Source organism: Cibotium barometz, chromosome 45 (assembly GCF_041138505.1).
Source record: "Cibotium barometz isolate CiBa-2024 chromosome 45, ASM4113850v1, whole genome shotgun sequence".
NCBI lineage: Eukaryota > Viridiplantae > Streptophyta > Polypodiopsida > Cyatheales > Cibotiaceae > Cibotium > Cibotium barometz.
Genome location: NC_141090.1, coordinates 30,916,925 through 30,923,547, shown reverse-complemented (window position 1 = coordinate 30,923,547; position 6,623 = coordinate 30,916,925).

Below are 6,623 nucleotides of genomic sequence, written 5' to 3'. Positions count from 1 at the left end.
AGGAGGCACCTATTTCACATGTGTGGATGAGTTTTAAACTCAAAAATAATAGGATATTTTTATCTCTCCTCTCTCCTGGATCACACCAAATCAAAAAGGGAGCCAAACTGGTCCAAAACTTGTCCAAATTCAGCCTAACTGAAGCTGAAAAATTCTAGAACTCAGTTGGACTCAGTTAGTGGCATCCCTCACCTATAAATAGACCCTCATTCCTTTTTATTCTCATCTGTGAACTAAACTATACCGGTATTACTCTAAGTTAAGCTTATTTTCTATTATCCTCTAAAAACCCTCTACAAAGTGAAGAGATTGGAGCTTCTCTCTCCCTCTTCAATCTTCCTTGGAGACTCCAACAACATACCAAACCAATTGATTGGTTGGGGGCCTCTACTGTGATCAAAGAATCAAGTAATTTAGGAGGTAAAGTGTGGATTATTATCTTCTTTTTCTTAAATCTCCAAATGTTTCTCTTCTCAACCCCTCTCAAGCTTGAGAAGCATTAATTTAAATGGATTTTGAAAACTATTGAAGTTCTTTAATGTATTGTAATGAAGAAATACATAAATTTTCATTTATGCTTTATTTATAATGGTTTTTAAGCATCTCTCTCTCCCCCAAAGAATGGTCATTCCTATGACCTATTCTCAATTCGAATGAAGCTTCTCATGAAGCATTTCTCTAATCTAAAAGTAATTTCTATGCTTGTCTAATTGGAGGCCAAAATAATGGCTTTTTAATACTTTTATGCTATTTAATTTATGGTAAAATTAAGAATCAATCCATCATTAGATAATGATCCAATTAGTGGTTATTCTAATCACATGAATCATACTAAACTTTATTCTTTCAAATTTATTGAGAATAGTAATAGTAGTGGAGCTATGGTAAAATTTTTGAAAAATAAACACATAAATTATTTTCATTTATATTATGAAAAGAGGACTTTCTACCATATTCTAGGATTAATCATCCTAGATAAATTGAATGATTCTCATTATAATCATGGAAAATTTGATTTTTATGTTTATGCATAAATAGTTAATTACAAAAAAGAGGAATTTCTAGTAATCCATTTTTATGTTAAAAGAGTAATCCCCACGACAATGGAAATCCATGTATTCCAATGAATTAAGAGAAAAAAATTGGAATGTAAAAATAATTTATATTTTATTTAAAAAATTAAGGAAGGATTTTAGCTAAATTTATCTTTTTGCATAGATAAATTTTAAATGATGAAAGAAGAATTCCCACTATATTAGAATCCAAATATTTAAATGAGGAAAGTGCAATTCCTAGTGTAAAAGAATTAATGGAGATTTTTATTTTAATTTTAAGAGAAAATTTAGTTAAACTTATCTTTTTGCATAGATAAGTTAAAATGATGAAAGAGGAATTCCCACCATATTGGAATTCAAATGTTGAAATGAGAAAAGCAGATTTTTTTGCTTAATGAAATTAATGGATATTTTTATGTAATTTTTTAAGAAGAGTTTTAGATGGATTTGATTTATGGTAAAAGAGGAATTCCCATGATAATTGGATTACACTCATTGAAATGAGAAAAAGAAGGATTTTAAGTTTATTCAAAGAAATAGGTGTTGATATTTAAGTTAAAAGAAGAATTTTTATGATATTTAAGAAAAGATGGATTTGAATTAAATTTTAGTGTCAAAAGAAGAATTTTCACCATAATTCTACCTAATGAATTAAGGTTGAGAAATTATGTGATAGAAGTAATATCTTGGATACTTTAATTGGTAAAATCACTAAATTGATAATTACCTAAAACTAGATGTTTATCTGAAGGGAGTCCTTGTTTGTAGAACTAAACCGAATGAATTTGGTTAGACTACGAGAGGGACGGACAGTAAACCTACTTGTCCATCTCTCGATCTGAATCAAGTAAAACTTCGTGACCAATTCTAGTTTCTAATCACAAAGAATAGACTACTGGAACTAAACTAGTTTTTCCTGACCAAACTCACCAAGAATCTAGTTGGACAAATGGATAAAATGATGGGTAGATTACCCTCATGAGAGATCAAGGATCCTCATTTATGAAATTGGGAATTATGGAAGTTTTGGAACCGATCTCAAACTGGAATTTTACTTGCATTCGAACCTCTGTTTTTTCATTCAAAGGTCTGTTTTATGCCAGAATGTTGGAGGAAGCATTTGGCTTATGTTTTTCTAAGAGAAGGTTTGTTGGAACAGCTGGGGGCGAGGAGTCGTCAAGGGACGTTGCTTGTTGCGGCAAAGCCTGTCAAGGTCTTGACTAGCCTCGGTCGGTTAAAATGGTGCGCTTCCGGTATGATATGCGAGGATCGATGAAGCGGTCCCTGAGTGAAGTGCTAGGACACCTAAGGAGGATCCTAGAGGGTTCTGACCAGGCGATGCACAGGCTCGCGGTTGCTAGGACACCCATGCGTACGTTGAGGAATATTTTGGATAGACAAAAAAGAAAGATTTTAGGAACTGAATTTTGATACTGGATCTCGTTGATTGGCCAGCTAGTCTTCAATGGAGAGTCCAGAGGATATTTCGTAATACGATGGACTCGAAATTTTAGAAAATGATGATCACAAATATTATGATTTCTATTGAAGGATTGTTTTAAAGCTAGTCGAATCTGTTATAAATGGAAATTTCATATTGGGTGTGTACGTGGTATGCTTACCTTGAGTTTTTGCATGAATCACCGGCTAGGGGGCTTGGGAACTCTTTTCCTCAGTACCCGGGCAAAAACCCAACCAAATCCTTATAAAGGAATCCCACCAATTCAGTGGTTGGGTGGTTGGGCTAACCCATGGGCCGGATGGGGTTAGGCTGGATCGGAGGATTCCTGAGAAACAACTAGATACAATTAGTTACCTTATTTAGTTTTAAATCCTGAGAAGACCTTGTTCTGTGGGAGGGGACCATCGGCTGTGCCTCGTAAATGAGGAAAAAAGCGATGATTCCATGAACCAAGTGCAAGTCTCTTCTTGATCTAGCCATGTGACTGTAGGTTTGGTCAGATCAGTTTATCCAGTTAAGATTTGACTCGTTAGAGTAATTTCCCCGTTAGAAGGTTTTCCCAATTGGCAGAATCGCCCATGTCTTCCGGGGAGGAGAGTCTTCCGGGCCCGGTCTCGGAGGGGCCGCCCGGGCTAGCCTCTCATCCCGGACATTCGCGAGCGAGGCCCTGAGTGTGCGGACCCCGCCCCGCGCGGGAGGCCAACGCCACTTCCGCTGCCGGCAGGAGCCCCGGAGTGGGCGGGGGACCTCACAGTTGGTATCAGAGCTTTGTTGAAAGCTAATAAGGATAAACGAATTCTTATCAGAAATTGATAACTAAAACTTAGAAAAAGCATTTTTCATAATGTATTTTCATTCCGTAAGTCTCATTAATAAAGAATTCTAAATCAAAGAAATTATTATTTTTAGATGGAAGTTCCATACTTATCTAGTATTCCCGACCTCACCCAGTCACACAAGACATGACTACGTTCGCCCTTTGAGCATCTCATCTCTTCTGCTTCAACTCAAACAAGCCGAGTGAGACTCGCACGCCATTTCGAGGATTTATATTTTCATGACCCAGTGGAGAGACGACAGCATAAGTGGTTTACAGGGCAGTATGTCCACGCCTCTTATACGACCGGCATGCAACGGTGAGGCAAAACCTCTCATTGGCCATGATTCTGATAAATTTGAAAGTGGTGCATGGTGTCATTCTATATCATTCAACGCCTCGGAATTTCACTCTCATGCCAAATCTATAGATTCCTTAGTCACTTTATTCCTAAGGAGAAGATAATAGCTCCCTTGGTGGGTGGCAGTAAGTGAATGTTTGTATCAGGGCATGGCTATGGCCCAAGTACTGTCGTCTTATGCGTCTCCCGTGGAGATTTTGATTTATGAAGCCGAGCTGCTCTATGTACATATTGAAACTTTTATATAAATAAAAAAATGTTTTCTAGAGAAAAATTCCCTGCTATATAAGTGATTGTTTATGGACGAACTGATAAAGAAAAATTTGTTATCGGACATATGTCATAGATCTCCAATAAGATCATTTGTCTTGTTTAAGAAATTATTTTCCGAACCTCTTAAGTCTTAGGATCTCGTGGACGATATCAAAAATAAAAATTTAATAATATATCACTTTGGCATAATCATGAGATGAGAAAACCGTGGCCGTCAGCCAGAGACCCTCTCTCTGAAGATGATGAGCTTGACCCCGACGTTCGTAAGGCTCTTCATAGAACTCAACCAAGACCCTTCAAAGGAGAAGGGGAGAACCTAGGCGAGGCTGTGGAGAAATGGGTGGAAGCCATGGAAGAATATTTTGACATCACCGGCTACAATGAGCGAAGCAAAATGGCTCTTACTGCTGCCAGGCTGAAGATAGTGGAAATAGCCAGGGTGGCATGGAGGAACCATTGTGACACCAACCGTCTAGACAGAAATACTCAGTCTTGGAACGACCTTAAAACCTTTTTAAGGAAGAGATTTTGTCTCCCTAGATTTTTAGAAATGAAAATGAACGAATTCTTAGAGCTGAAGCAGGGGAGCAAAACCATCAAGGAATATCACCAGGCCTTTGCTCTTCTACTTAAATATTAACCACCTCTATATGAAGAGCAACTCATGGCCAGATTCATTCAGGGAATGAACGAACCCTTGGACACATTGGTCAAAAATGCCAAGCAAGTATCCATGGCTAAAGTTGTCAGAATGGCAAAGGACTTTGCCAAAGCCTTCATCGTAAAAGTCCCGCCAAAGCTAGCTCCCTCATCCTTTAAAAGATTTCAGACTCCAGAAAGTTCTTCCAATTTTCTGCCTCCAAAGAGATACCAAGGTCCTAACCAGAATGTGGAGACGGGAAGCTTCAAAAATGAAGGAAGACCTTTCTCCCGAAGTACATTCTCAAGAACTCCGGCTCTCTCCAGAATGCAAAGGGAAGAGCTTCGAAGCGAGAACAGATGCTTCGGCGGATGTCAGGGACTTGGACACCAGCTCAAGGATTGCACATCTCCTTTTATGGGCCAAGGAAGCCAGGGTCTCAGAGTTCAGAGACCGACTCCTTCTTATCAGTCCACCCGCACCAGAAAATCAAGGTAACCCAAGAAGAGTGCCAACTCAGCAGCCTGCAGCCTCCATGCAAAGCAGTTTTCGAACTCCCTCCCAGAATTGGAATAACCAAAGAGAGAGAGAGTTCCACCTCAGACTGTAGTAGCCCAGAGCAGTCACCATAGATGAGGAAGTGGAGGAAGAGAAAGGACAGATCTATGCAGCAATTGAGCATCAGGGGAATAACCGTCAATTCTCAGTCCTCTAGACTCCAGCAGAGTACCAGGGTAAGAAATTCAAGCTTTTTATTGATTCAGGAAGTACTCATTCTTTTATTTCCCAGGATGTTTGCGTAAATTAGTCCTAATTCAAAAATCAAGGAAACCTATGCAAGTGGAATTAGCCAGTGGGAAGATTCTTTTCACTCACCTTGAGACTGACCTTATTCAGTTTAGCCTAGATGGGAACGTAACAGAGTGCCAGTTCAGAGTCCTACCCCTGGGAATATATGATGGAATCCTTGGAATGCATTGGCTCCAAAAGAATCAGGCTGACATTCATTATCACAAAGGAACCATCTCTTTCCTTAACCTTCATGGGAATAAAGTTCAAGGAATTGGAATTTTCGGATCCCCAGTGCTGCAATTAGTCAAGGCTTCCAAATTATTAAAAGGGCTCAGAAAGAGGCAAGCTGTGTATGTCGTTAAAATAAAATCCGGTAGACATAAAATGCAAGGCTAAAGAACTAGATTGGTTAAGTGAGTATGCATATGTATTTCCTAAACAGTTGACTGAGATGCCTCCGTCTCATGAAGTAGATCATGAGATCGAATTAACCCCCGGAGCTCAGCCAGTAGCCCAGCGTGCATACAAAATGCCCGTCCCTGAAGCTATAGAACTTAAGGAACAATTAAGATAACTATTAGAGCAGGGATTCGTCAGACCCAGTGTCTCACCTTGGGGTGCGCCCGTTCTCTTTCAAAAGAAGAAAGATGGAACATTAAGACTCTGTATTGACTACACAGGACTAAATCAATTAACAATTAAGAATAAGTATCCTATTCCTAGGATTGATGAACTTCTGGATCGGTAAAGTGGGACCCAAATGTTCACAAAGATAGATCTCAAATTCGGGTACTACCAAATCAGAATCAAGGAGCAGGACATCCCAAAAACAACATTCTTATGGGCATTATGAGTTCACAGTCATGCCGTTTGGATTGACTAATGCCCCGGCAACATTAAAGCGTCTTATGCAAGAGATTCTTAGAGAATACTTGGATGATTTTGTTCTTGTCTTCTTTGACGATATCTTAGTATACTCAAAGAATGCTACAGACCATGAAGATCATGTGCGCAAAGTCCTGGAAATCCTAAGGAAATACCAACTCTTTGCAAAAGAAGAGTAAGTGTTTCTTCTCTATTGACCAGGTTGAATACTTGGGATTCATAGTTGTCAAAGGATGGGATTTCTCCTGACCCCGCAAAGGTCTAAGCAATAGTTGAATGGCCAGAACCCAAGTCAATAAAGGAAGTCAGAGGATTCCTTGGGTTAACCGGATGGTATA